At 39.0% G+C, this 24242-nt stretch overlaps 1 protein-coding gene across 1 annotated transcript in view; it reads right to left on the bottom strand.

Moving 5' to 3' along the window:
• The window catches only part of KIAA0825 (KIAA0825 ortholog), a 525573-nt gene that overhangs the window by 488424 nt on the left and 12907 nt on the right, over positions 1-24242 (bottom strand). The window contains exon 2 of the mRNA XM_066381842.1: positions 10848-10992. The gene's annotated coding sequence lies outside the window, so the exon portion shown is untranslated. The remainder of the gene's footprint in view (positions 1-10847; positions 10993-24242) is intronic.

Raw genomic sequence — 24242 nt, forward strand, 5'->3', positions numbered from 1 at the left:
TATATCTTTAGCATGACACAGTATAATAGTTTCAAAACAAACCATCCTCACCAAAATTAGAAATACTCAACAAGCTATTAACAGTGACAATCTGTGGGTGATAAAAACTAGAAAGGGACAGGGGGAAGGGAGTTTTTACTCCTTATAATCTATTTTTGTTTAAACTTATTATAATGAAGATATCTTATTTTTAACAAATAAGAAGCAAAAAATTAAAAATACAAAAATATATTATAAAACATTAGCTAATTTAGTACCAACTGAGTGGTACAAGTAACAAATGACCTAAAATCCTGCAGTGGAAAGTTCCATATGGGCAGATGGAGGTAGGAAAGTCAAGTTACCAAGAAAAAGGGAGGTAAAGGTATTTCTAAAGGTAGTAGCTCAGTGATCTTTCCTATAGCTTCAAAGGACTCACTGTTTGAGACATTTAATCTCTCACGAATATATAGGTTCAGGTGTTCTCTAATTCTAGAAATGACCCAATCACTAGTGAAGGGAGGACATAAGAAACCTCAGTCAAATGGTAACTTGAGAAGTAAATACGTTCATCTCTTACTGATGTCCTTCCTCTTCCAGAGCCTGGGCTCCTACTAAGTTGCATATTCCCAGTATATAACGAGGTCCCTATATCGAGGGTCCTCTGTGTGTACTTGTATTCCACTCCTGGATCCCAACCACAGCTACCCGCTCCAGATTCATGAACTACCACCAACAGGGGTCCCTGGTAATTTAAATGATGAGAGTACCCCTGGAACATAAACAAGACTCTTAGGAAAGCCAGAGCAGACAACTCATAGATAAAAACAGTGAAGGATAAAATTAAAGAAGTATGCTATGGCTGGCTAAGTATGCTGAAGATTTTTTTCCTCCAGGGCAAAATATTTGGATTTTATCCTGTACAAAACAGTGAGTCATAGATTTTAAACTAACACAGTATGTTGTACTGTATACTTTGATAAAAATTTATCAAACGGTGTTATAATGGTTAGGTGTGGGGTGAAAAAGTAAAGGTAGGAAGATCAAGTAGGAGGATAGTGAATTAATCCAGCTGAAGGTATAGAGACCATGAGAAAAGAAAAGATAGCTTTGAAGTGACTTTCCAGAATATGAATAAATAGCTTGGAATCACTAAGTGAGGCAGGAAATTATAGCTTATACAAAACCAAGCAGGTGTTACATGTCCCAGCATCAACAACATAAGACTTAAAAACCAGTGCAGGAAAAGACCAATATGACTGTAGTGACTATGAAAAGAGATGGGCATCACACAGAGCAGGGTGTGCTCATGTTCAAAGGCTCACACTGTCTTGATGAAGACAGTTAATGACACCAGGCAGTGCACGTCCACGCTAGACTTCAAGAAGCTGGCTGAGCAGTGGTAACTACTACAGTTGCCAATCATGTTCTCTGCTGGTTAAAACCAAAGGATAGGCAACAGTAGTGAGATGCGGTTACATGGAAGTTCATGGAGCAAAGCCTAAATTATTACAAAGTAAATTCTGAAACTTTCATCTGGATGACAGAATGATCGTTTGTAAATAGAATTTTAAAACTTAGGAGGAATATAGTGATAAGAAGGCGTTGCAAATTCAGTTCTAGACATAATGATAGTGAGAGGATTATATGAATGGAAATGTCCAGAATAGAGATGGAGGAGGTATAGGAAGCAAATGCATGAGAAAACATAGTGCTTATAATATCATAATAGCCCTGGCCAGAGAGCTCCATGGGTTACAGCCTTGGCACGAAGTGCAGAGGTGGCCGGTTCTATCCCTGGTCAGGGCACACACAGGCATGGATCGATGTGCCTGTTTCTTCCTCTCTCCCTTCTTCTGGCTAAAATTTATAAACAAAACAAAAATAGTAACAAAATAAAATGTCACACTGAAGTGCAGAACACCAATATTCAGACAGTATCTTTCAAGTTTTTTAGACTATGACCCATAGGTTAAAAAGATGCATTGCAATTTAATGTGTATGTGTGCACTCACATATCTTAAACAAAGGCTTCCTGTAATTGTTTTTTCAAGTGAGAGGAGGGGAGATAGACAGATTCCCGCATGCACCCTGACCAGGATCCACCTGGCAACACCTGGTCCGGGGCCAATGCTCCAACCAACCAAGCTATCCTCAGTGCCCGGGCTGACGCTTGAACCAAGTGAGCTACTGGATGCGGGAGGAGATGGCGGAGAGAAGGGGGAGACGGAGGAGGGACGAAGCAGATGTTAGCTTCTCATGTGTGCCCTGACCATTCTACTCTAGACTTTTTCTTTCTCTCTCCCTTCTCCTCCTTTTTTTTTTTTTTTTTTTTTTTAATGCTGCCCACAACCTCCAAATTGATTTCCATACCTGCATTTTGGCAGAGATTTTTAGATTACAAAGAGACTTGTGGCCATGTTGTAGGATCATCTACAAAGATCTGACTGACAAATCCAGAAGAAATGTTCTTTGAGAAAGAGTAAAGAAGAGAAAGCAGAACTTGAAGGATTGACACGGGGAACATTGACAAGAGCTAGGAGAGAGGCCAATGAAGGTAAAGTAGGGTCAGCAGATGGAAAAATAACAAGTATCAGAGAGGGCAATGCTGCATAAAGGGATGGGTAGTCAGTAAAAGCTTTTTTTTTTTTTTTTTTTGGTGTTTTTTGGAAGTGAGAAGGGGGGCAGACAGACAGACTCCTGCATGCGCCTGACCAGGATCCACCCGGCAACCCGCCAGAAGGCAATGCTCTGCTCATCCTGGGCACTGTTCCGTAGCTGCCGGAGCCATTCTAGCACTTGAGGCGGAGGCCATGGAGCCATCCTCAGCGCCTGGCCCAACTTTGCTCCCATGGAGCCTTGGCTGCGGGAGGGGAAGAGAGAGACAGAGAGGAAGGAGAGGGGGAGGGGTGGAGAAGCAGATGGGCGCTTCTCCTGTGTGCCCTGGCCAGGAATCAAACCCTGGACTTCCACATGCCAGGTCGAAGCTCTACTGTTGAGCCAACCACTCAGGGCAGTTAAAGCTTTTTAAAATTTATGTCTTTGCCTCTACTGCAGTATTTCTCAAAATGTAGTCCAAAAATAATTTAAGCAGAAATACCTCAGCTGCTTGTTAAAAATTCAAATACCTGGGCCTCATCCAGGGCCAGTGAATTGGAACTTTCTGGCTGTGGATCATGGAATTTAAGTTTCCCAGGGCATCCTTTTCACCAAGTAGTTTTATGCCATTACCTTTAACAAATCAGCTTTCATAATCGCACTTTCCAGGACACATAATCTCACTTAGCACATTAGATGTATTCTTGAAAAGTGTTAAGTGAGTACTTGCATTACCATTATTCTCCTAAAGGCTGTCACGATGGGTTTCAGAATTACATTCATCCTGAAGGAAGCAAGTTTCCTGGAGCATTCTACCTTTAAACAAACATTCTTTATCCAGTATTTCTGTATTGCTTATGTAAGTGCTTGGCCAAAAAGCTTACAATCATGATCTTTATTCAGCTTAAAAGTACATAAATTTAAAAGTTCAATTTACTGTTAACACATTTCATTTAGATTTTGAAGTGATCTCATTGGACTTAACAGGTTAAGTAGCACAATCAAGTGACATTTAGCAGAACTCACAGACAGGAAGTTCCACAGGGAGATAGTTTTCAGAAAATACAAAAAATGCCTTTATGTGATAAGTTCTGCTAATACATATACATGTCAATTTATTACTAAATGATAACCAAGAAGTATGAGATGTGAATTTATTCTATTCCAAGATACGAATCATAGCTAACAATACCTAAAGTAGCTAACACGTATTTACTTATCTCATATGAGGCCCTGCTCTAAATCCTTTACTTGAATGAACTCATTTCATCTTCACAACAATCCTGTGAAGTAAGTACCATTTTAGATCTCATTCTCCAGATGACAAAGCTGAGGTCAGGGAACTCTGTACTTGCCTGAGGTCCCACATAAAAGTAGGAACTGAGATGCAAATCCAGGCAGCCTGTCTCTCGAGTCAGTGCTCAAAGGCAATGTGCTTCATTGTGACTGTAAGAAAGTCTCAAATGTTGGAGTAGTTGGTTGTCACCATAGAGAGTCTTACTGTTTATAATTTGGATTTATCATTTTTTTCTGTTCTTTATAAAATTGATTTCAAGATAACCTGAGTCTGTCTATAATAGGAATACCCACAATAGCATAAAGATAGGGTTTTGGTAACACATTATACATAAAAATAGAAACTGTTTGTAAAGATCCTTAATTCTGTTTCTAAGTGCAGGGTAGTATAATGGTTAAGAACTGTGCTTACCAAACTTTAAGATACCAATAACCTGAGAATCCCTTTAAAATGCAGATCTTTGGTAGGTCAGTGGTGGGGACTGAGATTCTAAATTTTGACTGCTGATCAAATCAAATAAGTTTGTAGATATGATATATATGTTTGCTCACTTATAGTTTGCATTGGGTGTGGGGGACAGGCTGTAAGCAGGCAGGGTCCTTATAGTCTAAGGCTTAGTTTTAAGACTAAGCCTTTCCCACCCTTTTAATACTAAGATCTTCTCAAAACTGAACTTTTCCCCACACCCTTGACTACTGCATGATGTGGGGTGGTGCTCTCTTATGAGGAATCCCATTTATGCCTCAGATAAGTGGCTTTGTATCAGAGACTTCCTTATTTGTATATTGGCTTAAAGGCTTTAATTTCTACACTATAAAATGAGGCAGACTGGGGGCACTCTTGCTCAGATCCTGACATCAGCATTGCAGAGGAGAGGCGGCCAAGATGGTGGGGTGCTGAAGGAGAAGACAGTTTGTGCAGAGTTTGTGCAGAGAGAATGAGATGGGGAACAGAGGAGGCTGGTGAGGTAGAAACTTTTAATTCTAGGAAACTCGGATAAGTCAGTGGCTTTGGGGGCCCTGAATGGAAAGGGAAGTGTTTTCCCACTGTGAGTATTTCTTGCCTGCTGGATGCAAGCTAGGATTAAATGTAATGGCCCACCAGTTCTTGGCTCCGTTGTTTCTTTACCGTCTGTCCGAATCAAATGCGAACCTGCATGGGCCAGGCGGCTGTGATGGTGGCCGTAGCTACTGGCCTTACAGGGACCATATAAAGTAGTCAGGGCTTAAGGTGAGAGCTCTGGGGCCACACTACTTGTGTCAGAATCTCAGATCCATTATTTACTAGTTTTGTAACATTCTTTTCAGGTTCCTCTACAGCATCTATAATATGGTGAGATGGGATGTTATGAGGATTACAGGAGAGAATGCATGGATAGTATTTAGAACACTCACTGACATATAGAAAGTACTCAATAGATTATGTCTTCGGGCCCTGGCCGGTTGGCTCAGTGGTAGAGAGTCGGCCTGGCGTGCAGGAGTCCTGGGTTCAATTCCCGGCCAGGGCACACAGGAGAGGCGCCCATCTGCTTCTCCACCCCTCCCCCTCTCTTTCCTCTCTGTCTCTCTCTTCCCCTCCCGCAGCCAAGGCTCCACTGGAGCAAAGTTTGCCCGGGCGCTGAGGATGGCTCTGTGGCCTCTGCCTCAGGCGCTGGAATGGCTCTGGTTGAGGCAGAGCATCGCCCCCTGGTGGGCATGCGGTGGATTGCCGTCGGGCGCATGCAGGAGTCTGTCTGACTGCCTCCCCGTTTCCAGCTTTGGAAAAATACAAAGGAAAGTAAAAAAAAAAAAAAAAGATTATGTCTTCGTGGGTGTAAAGCCAGTGGCCAAGGCCACCATCAGAGCAGCCTGGCCCATGCAGGTTCCCATTAGATTCGGACAGTCGGTAAAGAAACAGCGGAGCCAAAAACTGATGGGCCATAGTCTTTAATTCTAGTTGGCACCCGGCGGGCAAGTAAAAACACACACTGGGCTCCAAAACCCACTCACATTCAGTGCTCACAAAGCTACTGACTTATCCGAGTTTCCTAGAATCAAAGGTTTCTAGCTCACCAGCCTTATTCTCCTCAGTTCCCCATCTCCTTCCTTCTCCCAGATACAAACACTACACAAACTGGCTTCTCACTCAGCACTCCGCCATCTTGGCTGCTTCTCCTGGCCACATGGCCTCTTTCTGCTCTCTGCTCTGCTCCCTCTGCTCTCTCATGCTAATCATCCCAGGAACCAAGAGGGCAAACTCTCGTTCTGCCCCCATTTTATATTGTAGCTTCACAATCTCTAATCCAATATACAAAATAGGGAAGTCTCTAATACAAAGTCACTTCTCTGAGGCATGATTGGATTGTACCACCCCACATCAAAAAGGGTGGGAAAGGCTTAATCCCAAAACCAAGCCCCAGGCTACAAGGATTCTCAACACACATTAATATCACCTGGGCAACGGCCTCACGTGGGCAGCGCCATCTTTAACAAAGTGAGCATAATACATTTTATCTGCCCAACAGTGGGTCAAATAAGTTTGTAACTATGATATATGTTTGCTCACTTATAGTTTGCATTGGGTGTGGGGGACAGGCTGTAAGTAGGCAGGGTCCTTATAGCCTAAGGCTTAGTTTAAGACTAAGCCTTTCCCACCCTTTTAATACTAAGATCTTCTCAACACTAAGCTTTCCCCAAACCTTTGACTGTTGCATGATGTGGGGTGGTGCACTCTTATGAGGAATCCTATTTATGCCTCAGATAAGTGGCTTTGTATCAGAGACTTCCTGATTTGTATATTGGCTTAAAGGCTTTAATTTCTACACTAAAATAAGGGAGGGAGACCAGGGGCTCTGTCTCTAGGTTCCTGCATTGGAGAGGAGAGGCAGCCAAGATGGCAGAGTGCTGAAGGAGAAGCCAGTTTGTGCAGAGTTTGTGCAGAGAAGAGATGGGGAACAGAGGTGAATAAGGCTGGTGAGGTAGAAACCTTTGATTCTAGGAAACTCGGATGAGTCAGTGGCTTTGGGAGCCCTGAATGGAAAGGGAAATGTTTTCCCACTATGTGTATTTCTCGCACGCCAGGTACGAGCGAGGATTAATGGCCCACCAGTTCTTGGCTCCGTTGTTTCATTACTGTCTGTCCGAATCAAATGCGAACCTGCACGGGCCAGGTGGCTGTGATGGTGACCATGGTGACTGGACATACAGTCTTAAAATCACAGAAAACTATTAAAAGCATATATTGAACCCCATTAGAAAGCGACTTATAAAACTAAGTGATGTAACAGAAACACTAAATAAATTTCATTATTCTTTTCCAGGCAGTCACTAGAACATCACTGTTCATTAAAAGGCATTAAATACCGAAGTTAGAATCACTACCCACCTTTGTTAAATACATAAATCTGAAACTTTCCTAAATGAATTTGTAAGAAGCTGGCTTAGTCTATAATATTTAAGAAGAATATTTAGTTTCCCTGTCAGAAAACATTTCCTTTTTAAATTTTTTTGTGAGAAAACTTTTTTATATTGCAGGTATACAATGAGTTACAATTCATTTATTTGAATAGCTTCCTCTAAATTTAGAAAGCTTCCTCTGAATTTTTGTTTTAAAAAAAATGTCATTTTTTGCCTGACCAAGCCATGGTGCAGTGGATAGAGCATCAAACTGTGCCACGGAGGACCCAGGTTAGAAACCCGAGGTCACCAGCTTGAGCGCGGGCTCATCTGGTTTGAGCAAAGCTCACCAGCTTGAACCCAAGGTCACTGGCTCCAGCAAGGGGTTACTCGATCTGTTGTAGCCTTCCCCCGTCAAGGCACATGTGAGAAAGCAATCAATGAACAACTAAGGTTCTGCAACAAAGAATTGATGTTTCTCATCTCTCTACCTTCCTGTCTGTCTGCCCCTATCTGTCCCTCTCTCTGACTTTCTCTATCTTTGTCACACACACCAAAAAATCACTTTTCTTAAATATAAACCAGAACTAGTATTAATATGAACAATATTAAAGATTTTTTAAAAATTTGTTTAAGCAGGGCACTAGTATAGTTTAAACAAGTTTGGAGAACTTAGTCAAAACCTTCACGTACAACTGCATACATTTTCAAACCACTAGGTAATGCAACATAGTTACTTCTTATTGTTTAAGACTGGGGATCAGAAAGAATATTACTTGTTAGAGTAGTGATGATTTAATAATGATGTGATATGGGCAGATCCAGTGGGTAGGAAAAGTAAAGTTAGGTCCTGAAATAAAGATAAAATTCCACAGCATCGTTCAAAATGAAAACTAAATATTAGTAATATCCCAAATTCAACCTGTTTGAAAAATAAAGATATATATATATATTATACACACACATATATATTATATACACACACACATATATATATATTATACACATACATACAGCCATACATATATGTGTGTGTGTCTATATAGAGTGTGTCTGTAAAGTCATGGTGCACTTTTGACCGGTCACAGGAAAGCAACAAAAGACGATAGAAATGTGCACCAAATAAAAGGAAAACTCTCCCAGTTTCATACCTATTCAGTGCAGTTCGATGTGGGCTCACCACAGATTTTTTAGGGCTCCTTAGGTAGCTATCCCGTATAACCTCTACAGACTCGTCACTGACTGATGGCCTACCAGAACAGGGTTTCTCCACCAAACTGCCAGTTTCCTTCAACTGCTTACCCCACTGAGTAATGTTATTCCTATGTGGTGGTGCTTTGTTATAAACGCGCCGATATTCATGTTGCACTCTGATCACAGATTCGAATTTAGTGAGCCACAGAACACACTGAACTTTCCTCTGTACCGTCCACATCTCGACTAGCATGGCCTTGGGCTGCTCCGCTGTATACACGGTGTTACGTCATCATCTGCGCATGCACACATGCTGCCACATCATCCTACAGAAACTGGGAGAGTTTTCCTTTTATTTGGTGAAGATTTCATGTTTCTATTGTCTTTTGTTGCTTTCCTGTGACCGGTCAAAAGTGCACCATGACTTTACGGACACACTGTATATATATAAAGAAGTAAAGAAGTACACCAGAAAGGAAAGATTGTTTTCCCAGTCATTGATAAAAAACCGGGAAGGATAAAATCTGCTGGTTCAATCAAGGAGATAAAAGTATCCATGTTTTGGGTTGGTCAATATTTTTATGAGTCAGCAGGAAAACATCAATAAACAATTAACTTCTCTCTTCATCTTTCATTTCTCTAACACATGTGCTAAAAAAGACAACTGTAGAACACACTATTTTTCAGGAATTCGATTCAGACTAATATACATACATCCAAACAACTGTTCACACTAAGATGTTTAGTTTTCTAAATCAAAACTAGATTCAGCATAGGTAATGCAAAACAGCCCTGGCAGATCATGACAGATAAGAATCAAAAAGAGAAGAATTGGGGTAAATAGATCATTCTCCCCTTCCTCTTTCCCCTTTCCCTCTTCCCCGCAGAATGCTCCCGGCTGCTCCTTTAATATCCGGTGTGGTACTAGAAACATATTGAACACCAGCACAAGTGTTACTTTAGAAAGCAAGATTGTATTTTCAAAATTCTGCATAACAATGCTTTACAAAAAGGACTAGCATATAAAAATGTTAAGATAGGGTTTACCCATACTTGACTACACTGAATAAGAATTCTTTAAATGAAACAATTATCAGATTTACTTGTAATTTTAGTGAAAAAAAATCCATTGTGGGAATTGTGATTCTTAACATCTACAGAGGCGATAACTGCCAAGATCAAATGGTTAGTATTGACGGTGCAGAAATAACAGAGTGTGAACAGTTGTTTGGGTGTATGTAAATTAGTCTGAATGGAATTCCTGAAAAACAGAAATTCACTGAAATCCAAGAGCTAATGTTTCCACTTACAAAGCAGGTATTAGCTGTCTCTCACCACCACAGAAGGAATTCCACTTCAGTGTGACCTATTTATGCCTCTTAAGTTTATCATATGCATTTTTTAATGACCCTGAACCAAAGGAAATGTAGAAACTATTTGAAGAGCTGACATTAAGGTTGTGACACCAACCAAAACAAGAAAATTTAAGTTAAACTGACACACAATTCCCAAGTCAGCCAGCTACACTACTAATTTAAAACCAGTTACTATGTGAAATAGTGATGGCATGTCAGCCTCTGCTTTGAAACTCCTGAATTTTGACATTTGGTGTTTGTGTCACAACCTTAATATTATTTAAATATACTTTTTAATATCTATTATTTAAAAAGTATCTTTGAATTGAAGATACTCATAAAGCTTTGAAGAAACTAACCTCAAAGCACTCCATTCCTAGCTTGCCACTTTTATTAGAAGTGGTGCATAAAACATTTGCTGTTGACAAATCTAATTCATTAAAAGGTGAGATGGATGCATTTTAAAATAACTAGCTGGCATCATTATCTACAGCGCCTTTTATAAATTATTCCTGTTTTCCCTTTTGACTGAACTTGTCACGGTTCCCTTTCAGAGTCTGAGTGTTACACCTTCTAGTCCATGCTTTCAACATGTTTAGACAAGTCATAAGTTAAACAAGCAGTGGTACTTTATTTTCTAGAAATGAGAAAGGGCTGCAGAAATAGTTACAGATTATTTCATTCAATTCACTGATTTTAAACTAAAGACAAGCAAAGTCAGTTAGTGGTGGTTTCATCTCACACAAAAGATTTAAAAATAAAATTATACTGTTTGGGTAGATGGAAGAATTTCAAAGAAAGAGACATAAGAGAGCTGCTGGCAGCGCTGCTGCACTGCTGTGCAGACGTGGTTTAAAATTGAATTGTGCTTCCCCTGACACGGGAGATCAGGTGCTTCAAGGCTGACAGCTGCTGGCACACTAACTTCCTAAAGGAAAATGTGAACTGTAGTTCTCTTAGAGGCCAAAGGAATAGAATTATAGAAGCCTTCAAGGAAATGAAGTAGGCAGAGTACAAATTATTTAAACCATGAAGAAAAACATTTCTTACCTAATTTTGTTTCAGAAGATGCTAAGAATGAGCTGGTCTTCTAATCTCAAGAAGGTAGAAAATCATTTCTTTCAAACTTCTCAGTAAATGTGCTGCCCTTTCTTTAGGATCTTCAGACTTTTCCCCCAAATTATACAAAACACACCTATAAAATAATTAGATAAAACTTTAGCATTGCCACAATGGAGGGACATAGTCACAACATTAGTCCTCTGCCTAGACAGTGACAGGACTGTAATTAGGTTATGATATACAGGCTCATCCAAGAGATGCTGCAGATGCATAAAGACATTTTGAAGGTGAGGTCCCTACGAAAAGTTTATTAACAAGATGTTCCACAGTTTATAAGCATATGCATCACAGAAGCTCCTAGGAAAATGCATATTCAAAATCTTCCTTTTGTTTTCATTAATTTTTCAAACATTCCTTCAAAGAAATCTAGATAAGAGAGTAAGGATGGTTGCAGGATATAAAACAAGCACTGGCTTTCAATACAATTACTTTTTTCCTGTTAGTAACCCGTTGCCCCTGGGCAGTTTATTAAAACCATTTCCCCCCCCAATCTTCTGGGTTAACTTGTTAAAACAGATTCTAATTCAACTGATGATGGGTTGGGGCCTGAGTTTCTGTATTTCTAATGAGCTCCCGGGTAATGCCACAAATGCTGTGGGTAGGGCCACAGAATACACTTTCATTAGTAAGGTTCACCAGTCTATTTGTCTTTCCCTGCACCAAAGTACACTGTTGTTATTCTTAGCTATTGGCTCTTTGTCTTTCCACATAATTTTACAATCTTTTGTCAAGTATTCTCCCCTCCTCATCAAAAAAGACAGAAATTTGATTGAGATTGCATTGATCAAATTAGGTGCCAGCAAAATGTTGAGTTTTCCAAGTCATGTGTATTGTATATCATTCCACTCATTGAGGTCTTACTGTCACACAGTAATGCTTTCCTATTTTATCCACTGGAGATTTGCACATCTCTTGTTATATTAGATGTATTCCTAGGTACTTCATGTTCTGAATGTTAGTTTAAATAATATCTCTTTACAAAAGCTTTTTTCATTTTTGTTTATGTTTTTGTATAATTTGTATATTGATATTTTATCCGGAATACTAGCTAACCTCAGCATTTTTCTGGCAGTTTTACACCATGTACAAATAGTTTTACTTCTTCATCCCGAATTTATACTTATTTCTTCACCTTGCCTTACTAAAAGAAAAAAAAAGCAATAAACTATCCTTTTTAATAGAAAAGTCTATTTTGTTATCTATAATCAGCCAAACTGATATTTTGGTTAGGCTTAGATTGACTAGAAAACTGAAATGAAGAAGGTTCCAAGTTTTCCTTTTGATATTCATTAATTGCCCTCGTACTTTTGGACTTTCTTTGGTCTCTGACATACAAGTGCTTTAATGTCACTAACATCTACTATCCCAAGCTGATTTCCAGTTTATATTTCATCAGAAACAGACAAAAGCTCTCATGGACACACTTGACCACTTTGGGAAGTGAATCTGAACAAAAGGGGACACAGAGGAATTATTACCAGGGATATAGTTCACTTCCACTTAACAACTAAAGAAAGATGCCATCACTGGGAAGCCATTATAGAGATACAATAAATCATCTAACTCCACAGCTGAAATCTCATGATTTTTTGGAAAATCCATAAATACCTGAAATTACTTTCTTGATGACAATGTTAGCCTGCTCTAGGGTGAATCATCCTTCTTGATAGCTTTCATTCAATCAGCTAGACCAAAAGAAAAAATTGACACTTACTGCTCCATAAATTGTCAATGTTAACATTGGCTACCTGAGGAAAGGTAAATATACATGATAGTGGGATGGAGAAAAGGGTAAAGAAAGAGGAGGCAGTAACTAAATAATAGCTGTTGGGCAAGTAAGTTTATAAAATTTGTGCTTTTGACTTGTTCACTTTTATTGTTAAAAATGGCTGCTACCCAGGTGAAACTGCTAATTACCTTCCTGCTTGGGAAGGGCCATTGTTAATATATTAATATGTGCAGGAAGAGGGGTTTCACGCCCAAAAGGTCTTTTTTAATTTATTTTATTTTATTTTATTTTTTTACAGAGACAGAGAGAGAGTCAGAGTGAGGGATAGACAGGGACAGACAGACAGGAATGGAGAGATGAGAAGCATCAATCATTAGTTTTTCATTGCGCATTGCGACACCTTAGTTGTTCATTGACTGCTTTCTCATACGTGCCTTGACCATGGGCCTTCAGCAGACCGAGCAACCCCTTGCTGGAGTCAGTGACCTTGGGTCCAACCAATAGTGGTAAAGGGCACCTAATTGCAATTTTTGCTTCTATACTTCCCGCTTGCAAAACTATAAGGTCTACCGGAAAGTTCTATCCATTTTTGGAATAAAACAAAATACAAATTTTTCTTACCGTCAATAAACTTTATTAAATAATATAATTTCCATTATGATTAATGATTTCTTGCCAGCGTGAGGGCAATTTGTATATCCCATTTTTGAAAAATGTTTTATCTTTTGATGCGAAAAATTGAACCAGTGCTTGTTTGATATCTTCTTCATTTTTGAATTTTTTGCCCTTCAAAAAATTTTTTAAGGACAAAAACAAGTGATAGTTGGAGGATGCTAAGTCCGGGGAATATGGTGGATGTGACAGACATACTTCTGTAGCATTTCTTCCTTGTTGAAATTCGTAAAAATTACAGTGGCGTAAATCAACTTTATCAATAGCCATGGGTACACTATCTCTTCACATATAAGACTGACGTGAATCAACTTTGTTTTAGTTAATTTGCTACGTCAGTATGTATACATTAAGTGATAAAGCACAAATAAACATGTGCTTACGTATCGAAAATTGTTGTGATAGAAATGGACAGAACTTTCCGGTAGACCTTATACAAAAACTAAGTAGAACAAAGGGCTGGCGCGCTCTCCCTCAGATTTCTGTCGGGAGTTGCCGCTGCTTGGCCAAGCTAGACAATAAAGCTTTGGTGTGAAATTGGCGGATTTTGTTCGTGTCTTCAATGTTTTGAGTCCCTCCAGATTAGGCTTAACAATCAGAATCCAGAGTTGCTACAATATATGATCTAAAATATAAGTTTGCAACAAGAAATTATGAGGCATGCAAAGAAATAGGAAAAAAGCAGTTAACAGCAACCTTCTGAGTGTCCTTAGATGTTGGATTTAAATAAAGACCTAAAACAGTTACTATAAATATGATTAAAGAATCAAAGATGACCATTTCTAAAAAATAAAAAGAAAGTAAGACAAAGAATAAAAAGTAAAGATTCTCAATAAGGAGACAAAAATTTTTGAACAAAATGGAAATTTTGAGGTTGAAAAGTCCAATACATGAAAAAAAAAACTCAGTAAAGGGACCTGAGAGCAGATTCAAATGACTTGTATAAAAAAACCTGTGAATTAAAGATAGTTAATATAAATTACCCAATCTGAAAGGACAGAGAGAAAAAGTTCAAAGTACCCCAAGTAGGACAAATATGAAGAGTCTGAAGTCCAGGCATAACATCATTAAACTACTGAAGGACAAAGACAAAGAAACTACGGGCAGCAAAAGAAAACTAACTCATCACAAACAGGTGAGCATCAATGAAACAACGGAGGCCAAAGTCAGTGGGATGAGAAATTAAAAGTGCTGAAAGAGAAATCTGTACACCAACTATTCTATATCAAGAATTACCATACTTTAAATTGAAGGCAAAATAAAGCTATTACTTTTAAAACTAAAGACAAAATAAAGATTGAGAATCTGTTACTAACAGACCTGTTAAATAGTAAAGGAAATTCTTCAAACTAAAAGAAAATAACACCAGATGGTGGGTTAATATGAAAGACTCTGAAATATTATTTATTTTTTAAAAGGCATAGATTGTAAAGCTATACTTACAACAATGTTTTATTTAGTTTGTAACAGGTGGAGATATAATACATATGGCTATAATACCAGAAAAGGGAGGAAGAAATAGAACTGCAGTAGAACAAAGTTTCTATATTTTGCCAAAATTAAGTTGGTATTAAAACTGGATGGTATTAACTTGGTTGTGGTAAATTCAAATGTAGAGTGTATACTCCAGAGCAAACACTAAGGAAACACTAGAAATTTAAATGTGCATATAGCAAAAATACTTATTTAATACAAAAGAAGGCAGTGAATGTAGAAGAAAGAAATAAAAAAGACAGGAGTCATATAAAAATAAAGTATAATAAAAAATGTAAGCCTAACCATACCAATCAAAAGCAAAAATTGTCAGACTAGATAAAGAAAGTAAGATCTAACTATGTGTCACCTGTAAGAGAAATATCTCACATTCAAATACAAAGAAAAAAAACAACCCCGTCTGACCTGTGGTGGCACAGTGGATAAAGCGTCGACCTGGAAATGCTGAGGTCGCCGGTTCAAAACCCTGGGCTTGCCTGGTCAAGGCACATATGGGAGTTGATGCTTCCAGCTCCTCCCCCCTTCTCTCTCTCTGTCTCTCTCCCTCTCTGTCTCTCTCTCTCCTCTCTAAAAATGAATAAATAAATAAAAAAAAAAGAAAAAAAACAACCCCAAAATGGATTAAAAGTAAAAAGATAGCAAAAGATATGCCATGCAAACTAACTATAATAGTGCAGTAGCTGGAACTACTGCACTGATCTTAGATAAAATAGGCTTTAAGGGACAGTATTTGAGAAAAATATTATATTTCAAAATGATAAAAGGGAAAATACACAGAAAGACATAATACTCATTGTATGACCAGTAGTCACAGCCATTATAGCCGTCAGGCAGGTGCAGGTTCGCATTAGACTCGGACAGGTGGTAAAGAAACTGCGGAGCCAAAAACTGGTGAGCCATCTTTTATTTTAGCCTCATACCAGCACACGAGTAAATACACACAGTGGGCAGACACTTCCCTTTCCATTCAGGGCTCCCAAAGCCACTTTCTCCCGGTTTTCCTAGATTCAAAGGCCCTACCAGCCTTAATCATCTCTGTTCCCCATCTCCTTCTCTCTGCACAAACTCTGCACAAACTGGCTTCTCCTTCAGCACCCCACCATCTTGGCTGCCTCTCCTCTGCAACAATGTGGTCTCTGCCAGAATTGGCTCCTAGCTCCTCCTTCTTCCTTCTTCTTAAAACTTTTTAAAAACTACCTGGACCCACACAGACCCCTCCTCCAGCACACATTAGCATAACAAAGTCCCTTCCCAAGCAGGAAGGCAATTAGCCGTATCACATGACAACATCATCACGTGAGCAGCAGCCATTTTTAACAAAGTGAGCATAAAAATCACATTTTACAAACTTATTTGCCCAACACTCAGAAAGGAATATCCACCTAAAACAAAGCACCAAAATCAATGAAGAAAGAAATGACAGAATCAAAAGAAAAAACAAATTATTTGTTATTGTTAGACATTTCAAAACTGCTCTCAATAATGGACAGGATTAAATAGAAATCAGCAAGAGTTTAGAACAGGGGTCCCCAAACTTTTTACACAGGGGGCCAGTTCACTGTCCCTCAGACCATTAGAGGGCCAGACTATAAAAAAACTATGAACAAATCCCTATGCACACTGCACATATCTTATTTTAAAGTAAAAAAAACAAAACAAAACGGGAACAAATACAATATTTAAAATAAAGAACAAGTAAATTTAAATCAACAAACTGACCAGTATTTCAATGGGAACTATGGGTCTGCTTTTGGCTAATGAGATGGTCAATGTCCGGTTCCATATTTGTCACTGTTAGCCGTAACAAGTGATATGACGCGCTTCCGGAGCCGTGATGCATGCATACTGCATCACCGGAAGTAGTACTGTACGTGAGCAATGCCATCACCACGTGAGCATCCTGTGCTCCTCCTACTGACCACCAATGAAAGAGGTGCCCCTTCTGGAAGTGCAGCGGGGGCCAGATAAATGGCCTCAGGGGGCCACATGCAGCCTGATGGCCGTAGTTTGGGGACCCCTGGTTTAGAATATTTAAATACTGTCCACTTACTCAGCTTAACTCACCATATAAACTGCTCCACTCAGTTGGTGGAATACACATTTTTTCAAATTCCAAAAAAACACCTTTCAAAATAGATCATATGCCATGTCATAAAATAAATCTCAATAAATTTTAAAGGAATGAGATAATAAAATGTTCTAAGCCTACAAAAGAACTAAAATAGAAATGAATAGCAAAAATAAATCTTGGAAAACTCTAAATTTGGGGGAGTTAAAGAACAATTATGTCCAAAAGAAATCACAAGGGATATTAGAATATATTTTTTACTGATAGTGAAAACATACATGTCAAATTTTATGGTAAACATAAATAGTGTTTAGAAGGAGATCTATAATCCTACCTATATAAGAAGAAAGATGACATAAGCTTCAATCACTAGAAAAAGAAAAGCAAACCACATCCAACACAAGAAAGAGGGCCAAAACAAGAGATTACAGCAGAAATAAAACAGAAAAGGAAAAAGCAGTAGAAAAAATAAAATCAAAAGTTGATTCTTTGAAAATATAAAAACAAAATCACAAACCTTTAGCTTGACTGATCAAGAAAAGAAATAAAAATTACCAAAATAATGAGAAAGATGTCACTACTGACTGACCATACAGAAATCAAAGGATTATAAAATAATACAATGAACAACTTTATGCCAACAAAGTTGACACATTTTAATGTGTCTTCACACTAGAAATTGATATATGCTTTATAATAGGTTTCAGTTCTTCAGGCTAGGAACGTAAGTTTCATTTCTTTAAGTTTCGATTTATCTTTCCCCGTCATTTTGTATATTCCAACCTTTTGTTCTACTCTATCACCTTTTGACGTCTACTTCTATATAAGGTAATAATCCGTACTAAGCTAAAACTTCTGCATAACTGACTAACTACTCCTACCAATGATAGGTCATCCCGCATCCTCCTTCCTCTCCTAAATGCCTTTAAAATGACTGTACCAACCATAAACCAGGCTGTCTCGTAATATATTCTAATATCCCTTATGAGACAGCCCCACAGGTTTTCTCTCAATAAAACCTGTTACACTGGTCTTTCAGACTCCGATTGATTCTATCACTTTAGAAAAACATAAATGACTAAAGCTGACTTAGGAAGAAATGTGAAAATGGAATAGACCTAAAACAAGTAAAGAAACTGAATTACTAATTCAAGAATCTTCCCACAAGGAAAGGCTGAAAGAACTTCACTGGTGAATTCTATGAAATAATACCAACATTTCACAGACTCCTTTAGAAGCCAAAGGAAGAAACCTTTCTAACTCATTCCCTGACATATTACCCTGATAACAAAGCGAAATAAACATATCATAAGAACATAAAACGCAGGCTAACTGCTGGTTCTAAAAAAAATCTAAAATCAATACACTTACTTTTAACCTTAAGAAACTAGAAAAAGAAGAGCAAGCAAATCCCAAAGCAAGCAGAAGGAAGGAAACAATAAAGATTAGACTGGGAATAAATAAAAAGAATTGAAAACCAATAGAAAAAAATCAATAAAACTAAAGCTGATTCTTTGAAAACATGCTCAAATGACAAACTTTTAGCTCAAAGTACTAAAATTAGGAATGAAAGAGGGGACATTATCACTGACTTTATAGAAATAGGTTATAAGGGTGTTGGTCAAATAAGTTTGTAAATATGGTATGTTTGCTCGCTTATAGTTTGCATTGGGGGCTGGGCAATGCCAGATATAGTGGTCTGTGAGGTTGCACGTTGCCTTCCCGCTTGGGAAGGGCCATTGCCTTGCTAAGGTTACTGGAAGAGAGATTCTGCCCCCAGCACAGAGAGGTATGGGAGGATTTCTTCTTTCTCTCCTCCCTGATCCCTTGCCCTCCATGGGTTGGCTTTTCTTGTGGCTTGCCTGTCTTGGTGAGACACGAATAAACAGAATGGCCCACCATCCTCCAACTCTGCTGTTTCTTTACAGTCTGCCCAAATTCAATGAGAACCTGCATGTGAATGGCCATGATGGTGGCAGCGGCCCCTGGCCTTACAAAGGGTGTGGATGAGAAAATTTTTTTTAAATAAATCATGATGTGGCCACATGCTGAACCTGACAAGCTCAGGGAAAGCCTGCATGGTTTCCTTACAGACTCTGGGACCTAAACACACAGGATGGTCTGAAATGGAAACTTTTTAACTAAAAGCGGTTTATGGTAGGTACTCATATCCTAGGAGTTACTCTCTCTCAGGTTTCATTTCTTCATCCCTGCCGGCACGAGTTTTTCAGGGCTTGCGGCAGGTGACCAGTCACAAAGGAATGTCCGATGAAGTCATGGACGGCTGAAACTGCTGACAATTGAAAATCCACCAATATCCATAATTGGTGAAAAGCACCCCTGTGCCTAGCGATAGCGACAGCCAATCAGAAAATGCCTCACTACCCTCCTACTTCACTAAATCTAGCCCTTAAAACGTGGCCGGGGCTGCTCTCCCTTATGAGACAGCCCGGCAGGTTTCCTTTCATTAAAGCCTGTTACACTGGTCTTTCAGACTCCGATTGATTCTATCATTCTCTATCTAAACAACGGTCAATGCTTGCTTTTACTCAAGCCTGTCTGCTATCTTTTACATCTGTGATAATGCACCTGAAAACATGCCTTTGGAATGTAAGGGTCACCTTCCTTCTCCATCAGGCCAGACATCCCACCAGAGCGAAGCCAGTAGACCCCTCACTCATTGTTACTGTTATGCGAACCACTAACTGTTAGCTGTCTTGTTTCTGCCTATGTAAAAGAAGTTTCAGCACATACATTTTTACATTTTACCCAGTCCCAGAGATGTCCCCCAGCTCTGTTTTCTCCCACCTTCCTCATCGATCACCAGTGAATTTTAGGTAATCCCCTTACGTCTTCCCCTTTGATTCTGATCTATCAAATAACTGGTGAAATTGCCATTTTCCGGGGCATTTTCTCAATTTGTGGAGACTTTGCTTCCCAGTAAATTGTCGACAGTTTTGCTCTAATAAAATCATAAAAATTCTTACAGGTTTGGAAGGCTTTTTTTTACATTGACAAGGGGATACTGAAACAATTGTATATCATCAAATTATATAACCTAGATGAACAGACAAATTCCTAGAGACAAAGTTCTGATATAGTGGGAAAGATTAAAAAAATATGAGTAGACCTATAACAATTAAGCAAATTGAATTAATAACCGAAAACTTTCACACAAAGAGAAGCCAGGGTCAGAGACTTCATTGGTTGGAAAAATTTAAACAAGAATTAACACTAGTCCTTCACAGATTGTTCCAAAAAAACAAAAGAGAAGGGCATGCTTCCCAACTCATCCTCTGAGGCCAGTATTACCCTGATACCAAACTATAGAACAATATCCTTTAAGAATATAAGGGCAAAAACACTCAAAATATTAGCCAATATATAAAAAGAATTATACAACATGACCAAGTGGAATTTATCCCAGGAATGTAAGATTGAATCAACACACAAAAATGAATCAATGTAATACACTTTATTAATTGAACAAAGGACAAAAACCACATGATATCTAAGTATATGCAGAGAATTCATGACAAAAACACTCAACAAACTAGTAATAAAAGGGAACTTCATCAACCCAATAAAGTATATCTATAAATAAACAACCCACAGCTGACTTCATATGTGATGCAAAAAGACAAAGTATGAAAACTTTTAAGATCAGAAACAAGTACAAGAATGTCCATTTTTAGCACTTCTATTCAACATTGTATTGAAAGTTCCAGTCAGGACAATTAGGCAAGAAAAGTAATAAAAAGCCTCCAGATTGAAAAAGGAGAAGCAAAACTACTTATAGATGACAAGATCTTTTTTAAAATATATTTTTATGACTTTATTTATTAATTTTAGAGAGAGAAAGGGGAAGGAGCAGTAAGCATCAACTCCCATATGTGCCTTGACCAGGCAAGCCCTGGGTTTTGACCCGGTGACCTCAGCATTCCAGGTTGACGCTTTATCCACTGTGCCAACACAGGTCAGGCATAGATGACAAGATTTTTTTTTTTTTTTTTTTTTCTGAAGCTAGAAACGGGGAGAGACAGTCAGACAGACTCCCACATGCGCCCGACCAGGATCCACCTGGCACACCCACCAGGGGGCGAAGCTCTGCCCACCAGGGGGCGATGCTCTGCCCCTCTAGGGCATCGTCTGTTGCGACCAGAGCCACTCTAGCGCCTGGGGCAGAGGCCAAGGAGCCATCCCCAACGCCCGGGCCATCTTTGCTCCAATGGAGCCTCGGCTGCGGGAGGGGAAGAGAGAGACAGAGAGGAAGGAGAGGGGGAGGGGTAGAGAAGCAGATGGGCGCTTTTCCTGTGTGCCCTGGCTGGGAATCGAACCCGGGACTTTTGCACGCCAGGCCGACACTCTACCACTGAGCCAACCGGTCAGGGCCATAGATGACAAGATTTTATATGTAGGAAATCCTAAGAATTTCTAAAACAAACAAAAACTCAAACTATTGGAGCTAATAAATACATTCAACAAAGTTTGCAAAATATAAGATTAATAAACAAAAATCAATTGTATTTCTTTACACTAGCAATTAACAATTTGAAATTAGAGAAACAGCCCTGGCCGGTTGGCTCAGCGGTAGAGCGTCGGCCTGGCGTGCGGGGGACCCGGGTTCGATTCCCGGCCAGGGCACATAGGAGAAGTACCCATTTGCTTCTCCACCCCCCCCCCTCCTTCCTCTCTGTCTCTCTCTTCCCCTCCCGCAGCCAAGGCTCCATTGGAGCAAAGATGGCCCGGGCGCTGTGGATGGCTCCTTGGCCTCTGCCCCAGGCGCTAGAGTGGCTCTGGTCGCGGCAGAGCGACGCCCCCTGGTGGGCAGAGCATCGCCCCTGGTGGGCGTGCCGGGTGGATCCCGGTCGGGCGCATGCGGGAGTCTCTCTGACTGTCACTCCCCGTTTCCAGCTTCAGAAAAATACAAAAAAAAAAAAAAAATAAATAGGGAAACAATTACATTTACAATAGCACCAAAGAGAATAAATATTTAGGAAAAATTTAACAAAAGAACTGCAAGACTTGTTCACTGAAAACTACAAAACATCATTGAAAGGAATTGAATTAGACCTAAAGAAATGAAAAGTCCATGTTTATAGATTGAAAGATTTAATATTGTTAAAGTGGAAATACTTTCCAAATTAATTTACACATTCAATGCAATCCCTATCAAAATCCCAGCTGCCTCTTGTGCAGAGATGAACAAACTGATCTTAAAATCTACACAGAAGTGCAAGGAACCTAGAATAAGCCAAAAACCTAGACAGAGCACAGAGAATTCACATTTTCCATTTTTAAAACTTATCACAGAGCTCCAGTAATCAAGACTGTGTGACAGGATAGGCATAAGGACAGACATGCAATCAATGCAATAGAACAGAGTCCAGAAATAAACCCATACAAGATCCAATTGATTTCTGATGAGCACTTCAAGAAAATTCAAGAGACAGATCAGCTGTTTCAAGAAATGTTACTGAGACAACTGGATAACAACATGCAAAAGAATGAAGTCAGACTCCATAAAAAGAAATATTCAAAAATTAACTTAGAATTTATCGAAGACCTAAATATAAATGCTAAAATATATAAAATTCTTAGAAGAAATAATAGGTGTACATCATCTTGACCTTTAGATAAATGCAAATAGTCCACTGCTCACCAGAATGGCTATAATCAAAAGATAAACAATAACAAGTGTTGGGGAGAATGTGGAGAAACTAAAAGCACATACACTGCTAAATGGGAATGTAAAGGTCTCTCCCCTGCAGTCAGTGGAGACAGTTCGTAAATAGCACTTTGCATTTTCTAGTTAGTTTTGTGATCTCTTCCACTCAACTAAAAGCACATGAAGGCAGTTACCAGGCTTCTCTTCTTCCCTTGAGTACTGTGTGTGTGTGTGTGTGTGTGTGTACATATATATATGTGTGTATATATATATACATATATATATATGTATATATGTATATATATATATATATATATACATATGTATATATATATATATATATATATATATATATATCACAGGGGTCAGGAACCTTTTTGGCTGAGAGAGCCATGAACACCACATATTTTAAAATGTAATTCCGTGAGAGCCATACAACGACCCGAGTATGTTACGCATTATCCATCCAATAAAAACTTAGTGTTGTCCCGGGGGACAGCTGTGATTGGCTCCAGCCACCAGTAACCATGAACATGAGCAGTAGGAAATGAATGGATTGTAATACATGAGAATGTTTTATATTTTTAACTTTTTATTAAAGATTTGTATGCGAGCCAGATGTAGCCATCAAAAGAGCCACATCTGACTCGCGAGCCATAGGTTCCCGACCCCTGATATCAGGTAGAGCACTTGTCATTCTCCACTATCTGCAATTCTTGATTTGCTTATGTCTCTCAATCACTAGATTACAATCTTAAAACAGGGCTGTGCCTTCGGTTTTGCATCCCAGAACCCAATCTAGTTGACACAGAAGAGGTACAAAGAAAAATAATCGATCTCAAAGTGTGTTACACTGGTGGAGCCTCAATATTCTTTTAGGGACTTCTCAAGGTCAAAACAATTTTCATAATAAGACATTACATGCCAGTGACATTTGTACTAATAGTGCAAAAGCAATGATGCCTTAGCACAAAGTACAGTCCCTACACTGTATCAGTTGTATTAGTTTTCTATTGCTGCTGGAATAAGTTGCCACAAATTTGTCATAAAACCACACATTTATTATCTTATAGTTACTTTAGGTCACAAGTCTAAACTGGATCTCACTAGGCTAAACCAATAATTGGCAGGGCTACAGTCCTTTCTGGAGGCTCTGAGGAGAATCCAGTTTCCTTGCATTTCTAGCTTGTAGAGGCTGCTCTCATTCCTTGGCTCTCAGCCCACTTCCTGCATTTTCTAGCTAGTTACATATATAGGGTGAGTCCTTTTCATACTGGATCACTCTGAATTCTTCTTCTAATTTGTCCATTTTTGAGAACCACTGTGATTATACATACTGAATCCATTTGGATAATCTAGGATAAACTCATTATTTTTAAAGTAAACTGATGAACAACTTTCTTTTCCTTACATTTTCTTTTTTTAGGGTTCCTTTCCAGACTCCACCATTTCATAACATTGTGTAGCCAGATAATCCTTTTCATCCTTTGAACCTTGGTGGTCTCTGCTGCAAAATGAGATCTCTTCTGTTTTTGAAAACTCTCCTCTGACTGAACCTGTTACTTCTTCAGTAAACACCTTGTTAGTAGCTGTCATCTCGTCTATATGCATGTGTGAAGAAGAGCAAGCCTAGAGGTCCAAGTACACCAGCCATTTGTGCCTTCGTGTCTGTCACACTGGAGTTGCTCCCAT

Source organism: Saccopteryx leptura, chromosome 4 (genome assembly GCF_036850995.1).
Source record: "Saccopteryx leptura isolate mSacLep1 chromosome 4, mSacLep1_pri_phased_curated, whole genome shotgun sequence".
Classification (NCBI taxonomy): Eukaryota; Metazoa; Chordata; class Mammalia; order Chiroptera; family Emballonuridae; genus Saccopteryx; species Saccopteryx leptura.